This window comes from Dasypus novemcinctus, chromosome 30 (genome assembly GCF_030445035.2).
Source record: "Dasypus novemcinctus isolate mDasNov1 chromosome 30, mDasNov1.1.hap2, whole genome shotgun sequence".
In the NCBI taxonomy this organism is placed as follows: Eukaryota; Metazoa; Chordata; class Mammalia; order Cingulata; family Dasypodidae; genus Dasypus; species Dasypus novemcinctus.
Window position 1 is genome coordinate 39,463,031 of NC_080702.1, and position 21,589 is coordinate 39,484,619.

Below are 21,589 nucleotides of genomic sequence, written 5' to 3' on the forward strand. Positions count from 1 at the left end.
GTAGAAATGGTCATGAACAGGAAGGTGCTGATAGCAGGTATGGAAGGAGTTATTAATCAATGCCAATGTTTCATGTTACTAAGGCCCTCAACATTCTGCCCTGCTAATATTTTTAATATAAAATACCTAGACCTCTTCCATTAAACATTTACATGACAACAGGGACAAACTTGTTTTTGAATTAGTTTTAGGCACTCTGTAAGATACTGTACATAAATTATATCATTTAATTCTGCAACCTCTTCAGGTATTGCTGACCTTACTTTGGGAGAATTCAGTTAGTAATTGAGGGTGCTGAGATTTGATTATTCTATTAAGGTTTGTTCATATCACACACTCACAGATTGTTTTGATTTCATTGTATTTGGAATTTTCTCTGAAAATATTTTGTCAGTGCTGTAACATTTTAGTCCACCTTACGGTTTCTTTTTTTTTTTTTTTACTTAATTGAATGTTAATGATAAAGTTGCCTTAGGAAGCAGGGATGACAGAGGATCAGAGACGTTACCACCTTGGTGATCTGTCTTATTCAGTGGGCACAATTCCTCACAGGTGTGTCTCTTTTAGCTGCATCCATTTCTAAAGAACATCCAATTTAACAATTCTGCTGGTGATCCAGTGAATTTGGATAAGGAAAGGAAATTTGAAGCGAGGTATGACATTCTCAACTTTTGGAATTTTCCAGAAGGTTTTGGACATAAAGTTAAAGTAGGACATTTTAACTCAGATGTGCCACGTGATCAACAATTGTCTCTTTCTGAGGAGATGATAGAATGGGCCACAGGATTTTCAGAGGTAGGTAGGCCACAATTACAATACTTAATATTACACAAAAGTAACAAAATCTTGCAATGGATATTTTATTAGTGCAGGTTCTCTAAAGAAAGATAATCAACATGAGATATCTGCAAATAGTAAATGAGTTAATATAGTTCTATTATGGGACCAAGGGATGTACATGTCCAGATTCTGCAGGCAGTCTGCAAACAGGCATTCCAGTAATGGTCCCATGAAAGTCCTTGATGAGTTTACAGGAGATATTGGCTATTCAGAGAACAGGGAATTTCTCTCCAAATGCTGAAATCACTTCCTATTTTAAGGCACTGAATTGATTGGATAAAACATTATCCATTGCTGACAGCAATCTCCCTGGTTGATTGTACATGTAATCAGGCATCTATGCAGTCAATTCACTGATGACTAAAGTCCATAAGTGTCCTTTATTACAATTAGCCCAATGTTTACTTGATCAAACACTGGCTGTGTTAACACATTGACCTAACCTTCACAGCATTTGTCTTACTCCTTCCTGCTAAGTAAATGTTCACATTATTAGTTTAACCACTTACCTTTACACAAGAAAATTTTTCTCACATACTGTCCACAGGATGGGAAAAGAAAACATTTATTTAAAGATACATTTCTAAATTATTTTATTTAATATCATAAAATAAGCCTGACATCGTATAAATAAATTTGATTTGGGCATTTAAAATTTAAAATTGTTGATATCCAATACCCCAAACAATCTAATGGTTGGAGAAGTAAATACACAGCTGTTAAGAACATGTATCTGGTTTTCTTCCCAGACTCCCCACTCTGTATGTAGTAAGAAGTGTTTGCCTGGATTCAGGAAAACCTTTCAAGAAGGAAAAGCAGCATGTTGCTTTCTTTGCACCCCCTGCCCAGAGAATGAGATTTCCAGTGACACAGGTAAGTTTTGCCCTCAAAAAGGTCCCCACCTCTCGTTTTTATCCCCTGACCACACAAGGTATTGGAAAGAATCTGGAGGAAAACTACAGAAACAACTTTCTTCTTTCCTCTGTTTAGTAATTTCATTTTTATAATAAAAATATTTCCCTTTGATATAACACCCTTTCTATGCCCTTAAGTAATTTACTTGAGTCATTGTTGAGACACACTGAAGGCCAAATATTTCTGGGAAGACTTTTGTTGACCGTACTTTCATGCCTTTCTTGGAATTTAACACATGTTATTACAAGTACCTGCTTTCCAGCTTGATTGAAAGAATGTTTAGATTATAATTAAGTAATGTGTTTTAACCTTACTCCATTTCTGTGTCTAAAACTGTTCATGACACAGAGCAGATGTTCAGAAAGTTTGGAAATGATTTAGGGAATGTTTAGTTCTATTGCGTCCAACATGAGGATGAAGTAACAAAGTCTTAATGAGGAATTTCAGTTCCTGTTCTCCTCTATTTCACAGGTAATTGGGGAGACAAACATAGACTATTTTTGTCCATGCTTAAAATATGCTATAAATATTTGAACAGGGTCCTAGGGACCAGTACATTCCTTGGGAGGAGGGTGTGATGGAATTCCTCATAGAGGCAGTCACATTAGTATTATGTAAGAAGAGTGGAGGATGTGACAAAATCTTGGCCAAATTATTATATATAAAAATAAAATAAAATAAAAGGAAATAATCACTGCACATAATATTCAGAATTTCAGAGTACCAGAACACAGTTTCTATGTGACAGGATCTCACAGAATATTTGGTATGTGGTTTGAGACATGATGTAGAAAAGTGCTAAATATTCTTTACATAATATAATTAACATGTTTAAATTATAAATATTCATATATTAAATTCTAGAATCACTTCTATGGTTGGAAATTTCTAAGTTTCTTTTTTATTATTATTTTTATGCTTTCTTTTTTTTTTCTTTTTTTAAAAATTATTTTATTTTATTTACTTTGTAATAATATTACATTAAAAATATATATATATATGAGGTCCCATTGAACCCTACCTCCCCCACCCCACCTCTCCCCCCCCTCAGCAACACTCCCTCCCATCATCATGACACAGCCATTGCATTTGGCAAGTATATCTCTGGGCACCCCCGCACCCCATGGTCAACGGTTCACACCATGGCCCACACTCTCCCCCATTCCATCCAGTGGGCCCTGTGAGGATTTACAATGTCCGGTGATTGCCCCTGAAGCACCATCCAGGGCAGCTCCATGTCCCAAAGACGCCTCCACCTCTCATCTCTTCCTGCCTTTCCCCATACCCATCAGCCATCATGTCCACTTTTCTCAATCCAATGCCACCTTTTCTATGTGGACATTGGATTGGTTGTGTCCATTGCACCTCCATGTCAAGAGGAGGCTCAGATTCCACATGGATGCTGGATGCAATCCTCCCACTTTCAGTTGTAATCACTCTAGGCTCCATGGTGTGGTGGTTGTCCTTCTTCAACTCCATCTTAGCTGAGTGTGGTGAGCCCAATAAGTCAGATTGTAGGTGCTGGAGTCTGTTGAGGCTCAGGACCTGGCTATCACATTGTCAGTCCAGAGATTCAAATCCCCTAAATATATCTTAAATCCCGACACTAACTGCACCTCCAGCACATTAGCATGAAAGTCTTATGAAGAGAGATCCCATCTGAGTCCAGATTCGTCACACATAAACACCAGTTCCAAAGAGTGGCCATCTGACCTGGTAGTTAACCCCATCGGCCATGACCATAACTCCCATGGGTCTCTTTAGCCCTCGAAGGAACCGATATCTGGGGGTTGTATCTGCTTTATCTGTCTCTCAGACTCTGCTCAGTTGTGCATAAGGGCAATCCTTCTGACAACCTCCAGACTCTTTTTTAGAGACTCGTAGCCATATAAACTCATTTCTCCTTTCCATTTCCCCCTTACATTAGGTCAAACAGCATTTTAAAGTCATGTTATTTTATGTAGACAGGGATATTCCGCTGATCCGCGTTGAACCTTCCGTATGAGGTCATTTTCCAGTTGCATCATCAGTTGGTAGTTGATAGTGGTCCCTCGGTGCCAGGGAGACTCAGCCCCGGGTGTCATGTCCCACGCTGGGGGGAAGGCATTGCATTTACATGCTGAGTTTGCTTCGAGACTGGCCACATTTGAGTAACATGAAGGCTGACAGGAGGAAATTCCCAGGCACAATGCTGCTCTAGGCCTTGTTCTTATTTTAGGCTTATCAGCTCACAAGCATAGTCATTAGCGTTATGGGCTCACTGTTGAACCCTCACTCCCTCCCGGTCCCCGCCGCTGCACCTGGGAGACTGTCGCTGCTCCCCTAGGGACCACGACAGAGCACCACTGGCCAGGAACCCAGTACCCCCCCCTGCTGTGGTTTTTAATTGTTGCCACTATGAGTATATCCAAACATTGCCATGCACCCTGGACATATGTTCTGTACAGCTCCCTGTCAGCCATATATCCCCTGTCAATGGTATCCTATACCAGTATTCCTCCATTGCCTTTGTTGAACCACTCTGTGGTCCAGAACTCCCTGAAATTTGAAGCCCAATATAATGTCAGGGTCCCTTACTAGGAAATGGCATATAGCTATGGGTTTAAAGGTTATATAAAGAATACGTGTTGACTTGGAAAAAATTCTACATCCTATCTTTCCCCCCCCCCCCCCAATTATTGAGCTTCTCTTCACAGGAGCCCTAGACCACAGCAATGCATATATATAGTATACAGCACTCCCATACATCCACCACAAAACCTTTCCCTTCCACAGCGATACTCTTACACCCTATTCACATCATATGTCTGAGACATATAGACATATAGAGTCTGAGACAATAGCTTTCAAACAAGGTGACATTTGTGCTTACATTGTGGTGCATACTTTAGGATACACAGTTTTTTACATTCTTAGTTATCCTATGTTTTACATTATGGTTTACATTATCAGTCTGTCATCTTCTATATGATATGCTGTAATATTACATGTTTTATATCCATCCTTGTGTACTCTCACGAAACTCCTCTCTGACCCCCCATTTACCTTGGTTACACACATTTAATGTCCATTTTCCCTTCCACCTTGGTGCCCACAGTGACAGCCAGCCTCCGTTTCCCAAGGAGCCACTTCCAGATATAGATGGAATAGTGTTCAGGGTCTAACTTGCTCAACTGCCCCAATGCCCTGGGAGCCACCCTTTCTCTCGAGGGATACAGTTCCCTCTATTGGATGGCATTAGTCCTCCCCAGGATGTGGGTCCACCCCCACTCTCACTACTTGGGTTTCTACCCCATGGTGTCACCCACTCTGGCAAAATGAGCATTTAGACATTCCCCAGGAGCCCGTCCTGCATCAGACCCTCCCCTCCGAGCATTCTAAACAGGTAACCCTCTTTATTATATTTTGATATGATTTTCTCGGCATTTTACTCTCCACCAACCCCTGACCCTCTCCTGTGTTTGTATGCTACCCCTCCCTCCCCCCACTTTTGGGCAATGTTACCCATCCGCCCATCCCCAGCCACCCTCAAACCCGCAAAGCCCCAACCAAAGGCAACCCCTGCCCCCCTTTTATCTCTTCTTTGTGTTCAAACTTACCACCATCTTGTCTTAAATTCCACCCCTGTAGACATCGGCTCACATCCTTCCTCCACCCTCCGATTTCCTGTAAGCCTATCGTTCAGTCTCTTGCTATCTAGGGCAGCTTGGTTATTTCAAATCATTGAGGTCATGTAGTATTTGTCCTTTAATGTCTGGGTTGCTTCACTCAACATAAGGTTCTCAAGATTCATCCATGTTATCACATGTGTTTGTAGTGTGTTTGTTCTTACAGCCGAGTAGTATTCCATTGTATGTATATACCACATTTTATTGATCCACTCATCTGTTGATGGGCATTTGGGTTGATTCCAACTTTTGGCAATAGTGAACAATGCTGCTATGAACATTGGTGTACATATATCGGTTTGCGTCCTTGTTTTCAGTTCTGCTGGGTATATACCCAGCAGTGGTATTGCGGGGTCATATGGCAAATCTATGGCTAGTTTTTTGAGAAACCGCCATACTGTCCTCCAGAATGGTTGGATCCTTCTGCATTCCCACCAGCAGTAGATGAGTGTTCCCCTTTCTTCACATCCTCTCCAGTACTTGTATTCTTCTGTTTTTTTCATAGCTGCCAATCTTATGGGTGTAAGATGGTATCTCATTGTGGTTTTGATTTGCATTTCCCTGATAGCTAGAGATTTGGAACATTTTTTCATGTGCTTTTTTGCCAGTTGTATTTCTTCTTTGGAGAAGTGTCTGTTTAAGTCTTTTTCCCATTTTTTAAATGGGTTGTTTATCTTTTTATTTTCAAGATATAGGAGTTCTTTATATATGCAAGTTATAAGTTTCTTATCAGATATATGATTGCCAAATATTTTCTCCCACTGTGTGGGCTCCCTTTTTACTTTCTTGACAAATTCCTTTGAGGTGCAAAAGGCTTTAATTTTGAGGAAGTCCCATTTATCTATCAGTTCTTTTGCTGCTCGTGCTTTTGGTGAGATATTCATAAATCCATTACCTATTACAAGGTCCTGTAGATGTTTCCCTGCACTGCTTTCTAAGGTTTTTATGGTCTTAGCTCTTATATTTAGGTCTTTGATCCATCTTGAGTTGATCTTTGTATAAGGTGTGAGATGGTAATCCTCTTTCATTCTTCTACATATGGCTATCCAGTTCTCCAGACACCATTTGTTGAATAGGCCACTCTCTCCCAGTTGAGAGGGTTTGGTAGCTTTATCGAATATTATGTGGCTATATATGTGAGGTTCTATATCAGAGCTTTCAATTCGATTCCATTGGTCTATGTGTCTCTCCTTATGCCAATATCATGCTGTTTTCACCACCGTAGCTTTGTAGCATGTTTTGAAGTCAGGTAGTGTGATTCCTCCAATTTCGTTTTTCTTTTTCAGTATGTCTTTGGCTATTCGGGGTCTCTTTCCTTTCCAAATAAATTTCATAGTTAGTTTTTCTAGTTCCTTAAAGAAGGCTGTGTTGATTTTTATTGGGATTGCATTGAATGTGTAGATCAGTTTTGGTAGGATAGACATCTTAATAATGTTCAGTCTTCCTATCCATGAACAAGGAATAGTCTTCCATTTATTTAGGTCTTCTTTGATTTCCTTGAACAATCTTGTATAGTTCTCGGTGTATAAGTTCTTTACTTCTTTAGTTAAATTTATTCCTAAGTATTTGATTTTTTTATTTACTATTGTGAATGGTATTTGTTTCTTGATTTCCTCCTGATCTTGCTTATTATTGGTGTACAGAAATGCTACTGATTTTTGCGCATTGATCTTATAACCTGCAACTTTACTAAACTCATTTATGAATTCTAGAATCTTTGTTGTAGATCTCTCAGGGTTTTCTATGTATAGGATCATGTCATCTGCAAATAATGACATTTTGATTTCTTCCTTTCCAATTTGAATGCTTTTTATTTCTGGCTCTTGCCTCAGTGCTCGAGCAAGTACTTCTAAGACAATGTTAAATAGGGGTGGAGACAGTGGGCATCCTTGTCTTGTTCCTGAGTTTAGGGGGAAGGAGTCTAGAATTTCTCCATTGTACACAATATTGGCTTTAGGTTTTTCATATATACTCTTTATCATGTTCAAAAAATTGCCTTGTATTCCAATCTTTTGGAGTGTTTTTATCAAGAAAGGGTGCTGTATTTTGTCAAATGCTTTTTCTGCATCAATAGATATAATCATGTGATTTTTTTCCTTCAATCTGTTTATATGGTGTATTACGTTGATTGATTTTCTTATGTTGAACCATCCTTGCATACCTGGGATGAATCCCACTTGGTCGTGGTGTATAATTCGTTTAATGTGTTGTTGAATACGATTAGCAAGTATTTTGTAAAGTATTTTTGCGTCTAGGTTCATTAGAGAAATTGGTCTGTAATTTTCCTTTCTTGTGATGTCTTTGTTTGGCTTTGGTACTAGGGTAATGTTGGCATCATAGAAGGAGTTGGGTAATGTCCTTTCTGTTTCGATGTTTTGGAATAGTTTCAGCAGGATTGGTGTCAGTTCTTTCCGGAATGTTTTGTAGAATTCACCTGTGAAGCCATCTGGCACTGGGCTCTTCTTAGTTGGGAGATTTTTAATAACTGATTCTATCTCTCTGCTTGTGATTGGTTTGTTAAGATCATCAATTTCTTCTTTTGTCAATATGGGCTGCTTATGTGTTTCTAGGAATTTGTCCATTTCCTCTAGATTGTCATTTTTGTTGGAATATAGTTTTTCAAAATATCCTCTTATGATAGTCTTTATTTCTGTGGGGTCAGTGGTGATATCGCCTTTCTCATTTCTTATTTTGTGTATTTGCATCTTCTCTCTTTTTTTCTTTGTTAGTGTCACTAAAGGTTTGTCAATTTTGTTAATCTTCTCAAAAAACCAGCTCTTGGTCTTGTTTATCTGTTCAAGTGCTTTCTTATTTTCTATTTCATTTAGTTCTGCCTTATCTTTGTTATTTCCTTCCTTCTTCTTCCTGTTGGGTTACTTTGTTGTTGTTTTTCTAATTCCTTCAAATGTGCTGTTAGTTCTTCTCTTTTTGCTCTTTCTTCTTTTTTGATACATGAATTTATGGCTATAAACTTCTCTCTCAGTACTGCTATTGCTGCATCCCATAAATTTTGGTATGTTGTGTTATCATTATCATTTGTTTCAAGGTAGTCATTGATTTCTTTTGAGATTTCCTCTTTGACCCACTGTTTTTCTAAGAGTGTGCTGTTTAATTTCCAAATCGTGGTGTGAAATCTGGGCTTCTGTCCCTTGCAAATATCCAGCTTGACTCCACTGTGGACAGATATAATGTTTTGTATGATTTCAATCTTTCTGAATTCGTTCAGCCTTTCTTTGTGGCCTAGCATATGATCTATCTTGGAGAATGATCCATGTGCACTTGAGAAAAATGTATATCCTGCTGTGTTTGGGTGTAGCGATCTATATATATCTATTAGATCCAGCTTCTCTAATATACTGTTCAGATGTTTTGTTTCTTTGGTGATTCTCTTTTCAGATGTTCTGTCCAGAATTGATAGTGCTGTATTAAAATCCCCCACTATAATTGTAGATGTATCTATTGTTTCACTTAGTTTTTCCAGTGTTTGCCTGACATATTTAGAGGCACCCTTGTTAGGGGCATAAATATTTATGATTGTTCGATCTTCTTGACAGATTTTCCCTTTCACTAAAATGTAGTATCCTTCTTTGTCTCTCACAATTGTTTCACATTTAAAGTCTATTTTGTCTGATATTAATATAGCTACTCCTGCCTTTTTTTGGTTATTGTTAGCTTGTATGATTGTTTTCCAGCCATTCACTTTCAATCTCCATGCGTCTCTGGGTCTAAGATGTGTCTCTTGTAGAGAGCATACGGATGGGTCATATTTCCTTATCCATTGTCCCAGTCTGAATCTTTTGATAGGTGAGTTTAATCCGTTGACATTCAGTGTTATTACTATCAAGGAATTATTTGTGTTAGCCATATTTTGATTGGATTTGTGTTTGTCATATTTTGTTTGTATATATATTCTTTTGTCTTTTTTTTGTTGTTGTTGGTCTTATACTCTCCTCCAACTCTGCCTTTCCTGTTTTTTCCTTTCTTCCTGCAGAACTCCCTTTAGAATTTCTTGAAGGGGAGGTTTCTTGTTGGTATACTCTTTCAGTTTCTGTTTGTCTGCGAATATTTTGAACTCTCCATCATGTTTGAATGCTAGTTTAGCTGGATAGAGTATTCTTGGTTGGAAATTTTTTTCCTTTAGTACCTTGACTATATCATACCACTGCCTCCTTGCCTCCATGGTTTCAGAAGAGAAATCAGCACTTAATCTTATGGAGCTTCCCTTGTATGTGATGGTTTTCTTTTCTCTTGCTGCTTTTAGGATTTTCTCTTTGTGTTGAGCATTGGATAATTTGACGAGTATATGTCTTGGGGTGGGCCTGTTGGGGTTTATGACCAGTGGAGTGTGCTGTGCTTCTTGGATATGTACGTCTGTCTCTTTCAGTAGATTTGGGAAGTTTTCAGCCATTATTTCCTGCAACACTCCTTCTGACCCCTTTCCCTTCTCTTCTCCTTCTGGAATACCTATAATACGTATATTTGAGCGTTTTGCATTGTCATTCAGGTCCCTAAGTCCTAGCTGGATTTTTTCTATCTTTTTATCGACCCCTTCTACTATCTGTTTGATTTCTGATGTACTGTCTTCCACATCACTAATTCTCTGCTCTGCCTCTTCTAGTCTGTTGATATTTGCTGCAAGTGTATTTTTGATTTCTTGAACTGTGGTGTTCATTCCCATCATGTCTGTTATGTTTTTGCGTATGTCTGCAATTTCCCCTGCCAGTGTTGTCTTCATGTTAACCTCTTTCATTACTTCATCAAATTTGTTGGTGATAAATGTTGTGAGATCTTTCATTGCTTGTGCGAAGTTCTGCTCCCCTTCCTGATTTTTAGTTTGTTGATTGGATTCAGCCATATTTTCCTGATTACTGATTTGGTTTGTCAATTTTTGTTGCTTTCTGGTCATCCTTTTATCTTGACGGGTTTAATCAGTTCCTTAGCTTCTTTGTCTAGTCTTGGAGATTAATTAGCTGTTATTTTTGTGTAAGTGTTATATCTTCTTTTTGTCACTTTGTTCTTCTTATTCTAATGTCTTGTTGCAAGTTCACTTTAAAGGAAAGTATTAGTGCCAGGGAAAGGCAATTATGTAAGCAAGGAAAAAGTGTAGAATTGTATTGGTGATATATGTTAACAAAGCAAGAATATGAAATCTGGGAGGATGGAGGTTAGATTCATGTAGATTGTGTAGAGTTATAGCTGTAGGTAGAGTACCTTTTATGAGGTAGATGACTGAATATGGGAGGAATATGGTATGAACTACAAAGCTATTGTTTTCGTGAGAGAGGGAAAAAGAAAAGAAAGGTAATAGTTTCAAGAGTGGATACCAGACAGAAAACAGAACAAAGGTATTAGAAATTAAGAGTTAGACACTTTGTGGATCAAAGAACGGGAGGAGGGGGGTGGAATATAGGAGAGACAGTAGATGATAGTGGATATCAAGATGCAGGGGAAGGGGGATAGTGTAGGTAGCCTAAATCAGTTCACACAGAAATGAGGGTGAGGTGTTCCCTGTAGCACCTATTGTATACTTGAATTAAAATAAAATAAGTGGAAAATGAGGGACAAGAGGGAAAGAGAAAACCGAAAAAGAAAAACTAATTACAATAAAGAAAAAAAGAAAGACAAGAAGAAAGGAATAAAGAAAAAGAGGATGGGTAAACGGTGGGGAACAGATAGGGGGAAGAGAGATACAGGTATACACGTGTCACAATTGCAAAACTATTTAAAACAACAATGAAAAAAAAACCCCTAAATAACTGTATAAAAAAAAAGGACTTTGGGGGACACGCTAGGAGAAAAGACTAGGGGATAATGCAATATTAGCAATCAGGGCGTCAAAAAGAGTAAAAAATAAGATAAAGTGAAAATAAAAACAAAACAATATGAACCAATAAAGATAAAACACAATCATTAAGGTCCAGGGCACTCAAGGACCCCAGGTAGACCCCAGGGCGTGATGGATTCAGGGGTGGAAAGTCTGAGACACTGAAGACTCAAGAGGTGTGAGTCTGTGGTGTGGTCCGCCAGAGTCCAGGGGACCCAGACCTGGCAACCTCAAATCTGGTCCACAGGAAGCTTAGGAGCCCCGCAGTGCAACACAGCCCTCAGGGATCCCCGTAGCTGGGTGCCAGCCCCGTGGGGGAAGCCAGGTCCGCAAACTCTATATTAAATGTCTGATCCCTGCAATTCACCTACTCCTCAGGGTTTCAGCCTTTGGACAGCTCCCTCCCTGTGCTCTCACACAACGGCCACTAGAGGGCGCCTCTACACCACAGCCAGTTCAATGACCCAGATCCCAAGCCCCACCGGGTGGGCTGGGCTTCAGCTGGAAACGCCGAAAACAGACTCCGAGACCGGAAACCCCAAACTTTGCAAAATATTCCCCCTCTCTCACTGCACCCTACAACAGTCTCCCAATTGTGTTCCCTTATTGCCAAAAATCCAATTCCGTTGCAGATCGGCATCCGGACCTGTGAGGATGGAGCTCCAGGCGGAAGCGCAACCCCCCCTGTCCGGCGACCAAAACGTCCCCCGCTTCACAACAAAAAACCATCTGTCTCCCCAAATCAATCTGCAAAGGAGTCTTGTCCCATCAACCCCTCACCAGCCGGCCCAGTATCCGCGAATTCCTCAGCACCGCAAAGCCTTCAGAAAAAGGAAAAAAAAAAACAAAACCCTGGCCGTGGAGGCTCCCCGAGCTGCAGCAGCGCCCAATACCGCGGCTCTGCCCACCCAAGGAGGGAACTTCCCGCGCCCAGCTGGGACCTCCGTTTATATATTATAGACGTATCCTCTCTGTTACCTTCCCACCAAATTGACGTCCAGACACCTTCCAACCAGCAAAAATCCCCGAAACAGTGCGGTCCCAAAGAGCCTTCAACGCTGCCCAGCCGCCCCCTGCAGAGACATTACCAGGCAAGCTCACTCAGCCACCATCTTCCCCTCATCTTCTTCTAAGTTTCTTTTGATAATTAGTATGTAGTTGAATTTCCTGAAATGCTTACTATTATTTCAGTTATTTGAGACCTGTTGAACTGATGAAATAACACGGAATTTAGTCAATGTGGAAAAAAGGTTCATGTACACATTTTTTATATGGTAAGTTTGAATAAATGTTCCATGTACACATATAAAGGAATAGTCTAACCACAAATTCATTTCCCAAACATATGGAAATTAAGAAATACACTATTGAGGAAGTGGGGCAAGATGGTGTCTGACTGAGTACAGCTTTGTCATCTCTCTTGTAAAAACCTGGCTGAGTGGGAACAGAATCCTCCCTGAGGGGGCAGTCTGGTAATTTACAATGCAGCAGGTGTCTGCACACCATACCCAAAATCAGGAAAACATGAACAAATCCAATGAACAAGCTAAAAACCAGGAAGAGAATCAGAACATTGAACAACAAATTAAACTCTCAAAACATTATAATATGGATCAATTTAATGAAGAGAAGGAAGAGATTAAGGATGTTAAGAAAACACTTGGGGATCATAGAGAACACATTTTAAACATGTAAAAAAGATAACAGATATGATGGTGATGAACAGTACCATCCAAGAAATCAAAAATACACAATCAGCAAACAACAGCAGTTTTGAAGAGGCAGAGGAAAGAATTAGTGATGAGGAAGACAGTACATCTGAAATCAAACTAATAGTAGAATTATTGGTAAAAAGAGAGAAAAAAAAATACAGCGGGGATATAGGGACCTAAATTACAATGCAAGATACTCAAACATGCATCCCAGAATGAGAAGAGAATGGAAAGGGGACAGAAGGGGTGTAGGAGGAAAAAATGGCTAAAAGCGTCACAAACCTATTGAGGGAGATGGATAAACATGTCCAGGAAGCACAACGTACCCCAAACAACTTAAATCCCCAAATGCCCACACCAAGACATATTCTCTTCAAATTATCCAATGCTCAAGACAAAGAGAAAATACTGAAAACAGTGACAGAAAAAGAACCATTACATACAAGGGAGGTTCCATATGATTAAGTGCTGATTTTTCATCTGAAAACATGGAGGCAAGAAGGGAGTCGTATATCATCCACAAGGCAGTAAAAGGAAAAATTTTCCAACCAAGAATACTCTATCCACCAAGCTAGCTTTCAAAAATGATGGACAGTCAAAATATTCACAGATAAACAGAAACTAAGAGAGTATGCCAACAAGAAGACTGTCCATCAAGAGATACCAAAAGGAATCCTCAACAAGGATAGAAAAAAAACACATGAGAGATAGAGTTGAAGGAGACTGTTAGAACCACTAAGACGAGAAAAAGAGGGAAAAAAAAAAGAACCCAAACATATCACAAAGACAAATCCAAAGAAAATATGTCTAATAAAAGTAATTCCCTGAAAGTTATAACAATGAATGTCAAGGGATTAAACTCATCAGTTAAGAGACACAGATTGGAAAAATGTGTAAGGAAATAAGACATATCTATAAACTGTCTACAAGAAACACATCTTAGACCCAGGGATTCAAGGACATTAAAAGTGAAAGCCTGGAAAACAATCTTACAGGTTAACAATAACCAAAAACGGGCCATATTAATATCAGACAAAATAGATTTTAATGCAAAACTATCATGAAAGACAAACAAGGACACTATATACTAGTGAAAGGGATAATCTTTCAAGAAGAAATAACAATCATAAACATTTATGCCCATAATGAGAGCACCTTCATATATATGAGACAAACACTGGAAACCCTAAGTGAAAGAATGGATGTCTCTACAGTTATAGTCAAGGCTTTAATATACCACTATCACCTTTGAACAGAATAACTCAACAGAGAATCAATAAAGAAACAAAGAGCTTGAACAATATATTAAAGGACTTGGACCTAATAGACATACACAGAGCATTACATCCAAATACAGCAGGATTTATATTATTCTTAAGTGCACATGGATCATTCTCCAAGATATCCTACATGCTTGGTCACATTATTAAGATGTCTATACTACCCAAACTTATTGACAAACTCAATGACATCCCAAGAAAAATCAACACAGCATTTTATTTAACACTTGCTGTGGTATAATTTTATATTTTCATCTTCTTTATTTTTTAAGGATATATAAATAATAAAAAGTTACTTTTTTGCCTTTATTTTTTTAATATTACATTAAAAAAATATGAGGTCCCCATATACCCCCCACCCTCCTTACCCCACTCTTCCCCCCATAACAACAACCTCCTCCATCATTGTGAGACATTCATTGCATTTGGTGAATACATCTCTGAGCATCACTGCACCTCAGGGTCAATGGTCCACACCATAGCCCACACTCTCCCACTGCCCACCCAGGGGGCCATGGGAGGACATACAATGTCTGGTAACTGTCCCTGCAGCACCACCCAGGACAACTCCAACCCTGAAAATGCCCCCACATCATATCTCTTCCTCCCACTCCCTACCCCCAGCATCCACCATGCCACTTTCTCCACACCAATGCCATATTTTGTTGATTACTAATCACAATATTTCATGAATAGATTACCAGTAAGTCCAATCTAAATCATACTCTATTCCTCCATCTTGTGGACCTTAGAATGGTTGTGTCCACTCGACATCTATATCAAGAGGGGGCTTAGATTCCCCATTTTGATGCTGGATGCAATTTTCCTGCTTTCAGTCATAGGCACTCTTGGCTCCATGGTGTGGTGGTTGACCTTCTTCACCTCCTGGTTAGCTGAGTGGGGTAAGTCCAATAAACCAGAGTGTAGGAGTTGCAAGTCTGTTGTGGCTCGGGGCTCGGCTATCACATGATCAGTCCAGAGATTCAGGTCCCCTGGGTGTACCTTAAATTCCAATACCAACTACAGTTCTGGTAAAAGTAACAGGAGAGGCTTGTGGATAAAGAACTGATGACTATTCTTATGGGCCTGTGTGCCTGAAATTTGAACTAGTCCTAGAGATGCAAGGTGCCCAAGATTTACCTCCTGAGAGCCTCCAAATTGTTCACATGTGGCCACTATCTAAGCAAAACTCAGCATGTAAATTCATTACCTTCCCCCCACCATGGGGCAAGACTACTGGGGATGAGCCTCTGTGGCACAGACGGATTACCACCAATCACAAACTGGTGATGCAACTAGAAAAATGCCTTGAATAAAAGGGGGAATGGCAAAGACAAATGAGTATATATGGCTAAGAGTCTTTTAAAAAGTGTCGGGAATGATGATGGGAGAGAGTGTTGCTGTGGGGGTAGTGGTGGGGTGGGGGCAGTGGGGTTGAATGGGACCTCATAATTTTTGAATGTAATATTTTAAAAAAATGAATAAAAAATTTTAAAAAAATAAAGGCAAAAGGTAGAGAACAATTGAAAAAAAAAGGTCCTTAGCAGTCTTGCAGGCTGACCTTTAATTTCATGGGGTATGAAACTGGGAGTCCAGATACGCTGCCCTTTGGAGTCACAGACAAGGTTCCAATTCTGGCCTCAGGACTCTCTTTCCTACACTATCTGGAGAGCAGTGAACTGAGTCAGGCTTGTTGAGAATTATTGGCAGGAATATAGAAAAAGAATGTGTGAAAAGAGACACACCCATCACTGAAGGAAGCTGCCCTTACCCAGACCCTGTGATTCCCCAGAACTGCCAAGAGCTGCGCACATGTGGAGCCTTGAGGCTGCTCAGCTGGTGTTCTCCACTCTCCTCACCCTCCACCCTTTTCCTGCCCTTCACCCCAGAGCAGAGGAGGTTCTTCTCATCCTTCTTGAGTTGAGGCGAACGTCCCTTGTGTCTTGAAAGCTCATTACTTATGACTTAAAGTAAAACTTTTGTCTTTAGAAAAATAAAAATAAAAAAATAAAAAAATATAAAAAATATAAAAATAAAAAAGTGTCAGGAGGTTATCAGATGTGGGTATCAGATAATACCCACATCATTATGATCCCAGAGACAGCACAAGCAGATACAATCCCAGTTTCAGGTGCTCCTGAGGACTACAGAGAACACAGGTTCTATGATCATGGAAATTGGCTCTGGAGTCCAGCGCCTTGTCAGTGGGCCCTACTTTGGAATTTCTGTTCCTGTGTACGAAGGAGTTGTACTCAGATATGAACTTTCTACACATGCCTCTTCTGCTCACTTTTACTGAACTTATAGTTGGCCTAGATTTGGTGTTTATCCAGAGGACTTTAATCTCTGGACTGGTTATGTACATGCTGGGCTCTGAGCCTCAGCAGAGTTGCAGTGCCTACTCTCTGGTTTGTTGGACTTGCATATGTCAGCTAACAGGGAGGTGAAGATGGACAACCACTGCACCAGGGAACTGATAGTGCCTCCATCTCCAAGCAGGAGAATTACATCCATCAACCATGTGGGATCTAAACCCCCTCTCAAGATTGTGGCAGAGTGGACAACACCAACCCAGGGTCCTCAGGTTGGAGGAATAAAATATGGATTAGAGTGAATTTACTAGTATTCTACTATAGAATTATTGCATCTAGTAATGGAGGAAACTGTAGCATTGATCTGGGGAAAGTGGCCATGGTAGTTCCTGAGGACAGGGAAGGGGAAGAAGAGATGAGAGGTGGTGACATTTTTAGGACTTGGAGTAGTCCATAATGATATTAGAGGGGCATATGCTTGACATTATATATGCTGCCATAACCAACTGAATGGACTGGGGGAGAGTGTAACCTACAATGTTAACTATAATCCATGCAGTGGAGCAGTGCTCCAAAATGTACTCACCAAATGCAATGAATATTGAACAATGATGAAAAATTATGCTGTTGTGGGAGTATTAGGGGAGGAGTTGGATATGTGGGAGCCTTTTATATTTTTTAATGTACCATATTTTTGAGATATATGTACCTTAAAAAGATATTTTAATACAAAAATACAAAATTAAAGAAATACACAAATAAACCATGGTTTCAAGTAAAAAGCACAATAAGATTTATAAAATGTATAAAACTGGAATTTCCAAATTTCAAGTTTCAGGTAATGCAGCTAAAGATATACTCTGAATATAATATATCATCCTAAATTTTATATATGTGTGTGTGTACTATTAGTATGTATATTTTAATGGAAAAATCTGAAGTTATAAGTATCACAAATTAAAATAAGAACAGTAAATTTAAAATAAAAGACAGAATATAATAAGTATGAAAATAAAATGTAATGAAAGACAAATATGAAAGGATAAAAACTCAAAGCTAAGTCTAATGAAAGTCAAAACTAATAAATTAGTAGAATAATGAATTAAGAAATATTACATAATAAATTATTTATAATTAGGAAATATGTACAGAATTTTTAAAATCAGAAATGGATAGTAGAAATAAATTCATTCCAGTTTATGTGAAAATTGAAATGAAATTCCCAAATTCCAAAAAAATAAATATTACCATATACGTCCCAGTAATAAAGGATAATCTGAAAAGATTCATATCTTGTTAGGATATTAAACCATAGTTTAAAATGAGATATCTTCTCAAAAAATTTTTATAAACCTATGGCTTTCCTGAGAAATCCAAACAAACTGCAAAGGAAAAAAGAATAGTTATCTACTCAAACTCTTCCAGATACTAGGAAAATGTGAAAAAGACTTCAAATTTAATTTTATGAGAAGAGCTTAACATTGGTACCAAATTCTGATAAAATTTTTGCAAGAAACCAAATTTACAGATCACTTTTTTTCTTGAGACTAAACATACATTTGCTAAAAAGAAAAGCTGCAATCCAAATCCAGCTATATTACGTAAAGAAGTTATGGTAATGAAGTTTGTTTTATGCAAAATAATTCAGAAAATGAATCCCCAGAAATGTAGAAACAATCATTTCAAAAAGTTCAGGAAAACATTTGATCAAACTCAGCACTCATTCATTATTTAAAATTAAACAACAAAAATAAGACCAAATTAGAAATAGAAGTGAGCAACCAAAGTAGGATAAAATACGTAAAATAGATCTAGCCAGTGAGAAATCATATCGGACATATATAGAATGCTTTTAAAAAGCAGAAGATAGACACAAAATACGGTAATAAAAATGGCCTGACTTGTGCACAGGCTCTTCCCAGAAAAACATTTTGAAATGTGCAAAGCACAGATGAGCTAGTGTTCAGATTAACTAGGCACCAAGAAATTCCAAACAAAAATCATGGTGAAAAAGCTAAAAACAGGAAACGGACTTGGCCCAGTGGTTAGGGCGTCCGTCTACCACATGGGAGGTCCGAGGTTCAAACCCCGGGCCTCCTTGACCCCTTTGGAGCTGGCCCATGCGCAGTGCTGATGCACACAAGGAGTGCTGTGCCAGGCAGGGGTGTCCCCCTTGTAGGGGAGGCCCACGCGCAAGGAGTGCGCCCCGTAAGGAGATCTGCCCAGCGCGAAAGAAAGTGCAGCCTGCCCAGGAATGGCGCGGCCCACACTTCCTGTGGCACTGACTACAACAGAAGCAGACAAAGAAACAAGACACAGCAAATAGACACAGAGAACAGACAACCGGGGGAGGGAGGGAATTAAATAAATAAATAAATCTTTAAAAAAAAAGAAAAGAAATATTAAAAAAAAAAAAAGATAAAAACTTTCCCCATAATAGCAAAAATTAAACAACTTCCATGTCAAGGTTCTGACAGAAAAAGGTACAACTGGAATGAATATTGTTTGTTGGAGTTTAAACTGGTGTAACCATTTATAAAACAGAATGGCATTATTTACAAAGATGTTTATATAGCATATGACCCAGTAATGGAGCATCATATCTGTAATAGACGTACAAAGATGCTCAGAGCAGCATTATCGGTAATAACTAAAACCATAAGCATTTAAACTTCTATCACCAGTAAAATGTGTAAATAAAATATGATGTATTATTATATTGAAATCTATCCAGCAATATAAGTGAATAGTTTATACAACTTTAAAAAGATCACTGTATTTTAGAAATATAAAATAACAAGTGGTGGAGAGGAGTCATAGAAATTGGAACTCTAGTGACCTGTTCATGAGAATGTAGTGTAGTTCAGCCCCTGTGGAATGCATTACAGCACATCCTCAAAAATTTAATGATGCAATCACCATATGACCTGGTAATGCACTTCTAGGTTCATATTAAAAGTGAAAAGAGGTTCTCAGAATAGTAATTGTGTACAATGTGTGTAGCAGCATTCTTCATAACACCAACATGTGGAAATAATCCAAGTGTCCATCATAGCTAAATTGATAAAATATGGAACTTCCACATCAGAGAATATTATTCGGCCACAAGGAAAAAATGAATTTCTGAGATATGGTGTTACTTGAAAGAAACTTGTAAATATTACACACTTGAAATATGGAAGTTACAAAAAGAAAGAGATTGTACTATATTACTTACAATAGAATTCTAGAAATATCAAATCTCCAGAGTCAAAAGTTTAGTAGAGTTTACTAGGTAATGGGTGCAGAGTGAAGAGAAAATGAATGGTTAGCACTAGATGTGTTTGTAAAAAGAAAATGTATTTGCATACTGTGACATAGAAGAATCTCACAAAAATAGTACTGGGTCAAAGGACCCAAGCAGAAGGAATCTAGGTTACATGTCAACAAGTTAGCATTTTTGAAGATGTGGGAGATGTAATTATTTGAATTTAGGAAAGGGGCTTCAGATGGGCTGCTTAACAGAAGAAAAATATACAGATTATAGCACACAGTTATATGAAGTCAATGCACACAGAGACACAATGGCTAAAACTACCCAATGTGTTTCTTTTGGGGTCTTGTAAATAAGTTAAAATTACTGAACCTGAGCTGATGACACATTGCTTTTCTCACCAGATATGGACGAGTGTGTGAAGTGTGCAGATCATCAGTATGCAAACAGTGAGAGAAATCACTGCCTTCAAAAAACTGTGACCTTCCTGGCTTACGGAGATCCTTTGGGGATGGCTCTGGTCTGTACAGCTCTTTGCTTCTCTTTCCTCACCGCTGTTATTCTTGGGGTCTTTGTGAAGCACAGAGACACTCCATAGTCAAGGCCAATAACAGGATCCTGAGCTACATCCTGCTTATTTCCCTCACCCTGTGCTTCCTCTGCTCCTTACTCTTCATCGGTCGCCCTAACACAGCCACCTGCATCCTCCAACAAATCACATTTGCAATTGTGTTTACTGTGGCTGTGTCCACTATCTTGGCCAAAACAATCACTGTGGTTCTGGCATTCAAGGTCACTGCTCCCGGGAGAAGGATGAGGCAGTATTTGGTGTCAGGAGCACCTAACTTTGTTATTCCCATTTGCTCCCTGATCCAGATGGCACTCTGTGGCATCTGGCTGGGAACCTCTCCCCCATTCATTGATAAAGATGCACACTCTGAGCCTGGTTATATCATCATAGAGTGCAATAAGGGCTCAGCCACTGCCTTCTACTGTGTCCTGGGATACCTGGGCTGCTTGGCTGTCGGGAGCTTCACTGTAGCTTTCATGGCCAGGAACCTTCCTGACACCTTTAATGAAGCCAAGTTCTTGACCTTCAGCATGTTGGTGTTCTGCAGGGTTTGGGTCACTTTCCTCCCTGTCTACCACAGCACCAAGGGGAAGGTCATGGCAGCTGTGGAGAGCTTCTCCATCTTGGCTTCCAGTGCTGGGTTACTAGGCTGCATCTTTGCCCCAAAGTGCTATTTTTTAAAGCCAGATAGGAACACTCACCAGGGTTTAAGGTATCAAACACATTCTAGGGGTAATAAGTCTTCTTAATTTTTAACTCATCTGTTTCCTATAACAAATAGAGGGCCTGATAAAAATCTACCAAATGCTTGCTTTCAGGTATTAGATAGAAATATAATGTAATTTTCCTTCAGTTATCACATGAATTTCCTACAGTCTGTCAGTGTTCAGAAACACATCTCTCAGACTTCTAAATTATTTTTAATCTAAACTACATATTTGGTTCCTCATTTCAAATACAGTGATGAATATGAATATTCTGCCTTCATTGTGTATGTAATTACCAAATTTACACATATTCTCCCATTTTATTTTGCACTTCTGTTTTTTCTAATATACCTGGTAAGCACTATCAACATTTCCCTCTTTTCATCTCTTTATAGTAATCATAATTATCCAATAGTATTTATGAAATATTCCTTATTTTCTCCTACATTGCCATGACCATATTTTAATTATAATAAATTCCTATGTATAAATAATTCTTTTTTCTGG

The 21,589-nt window shown here is 38.9% G+C and overlaps 1 pseudogene; it reads left to right on the forward strand.

The window, feature by feature from the left end:
• The window catches only part of LOC131276819 (vomeronasal type-2 receptor 116-like), an 80,137-nt pseudogene that overhangs the window by 49,325 nt on the left and 9,223 nt on the right, over positions 1-21,589 (forward strand).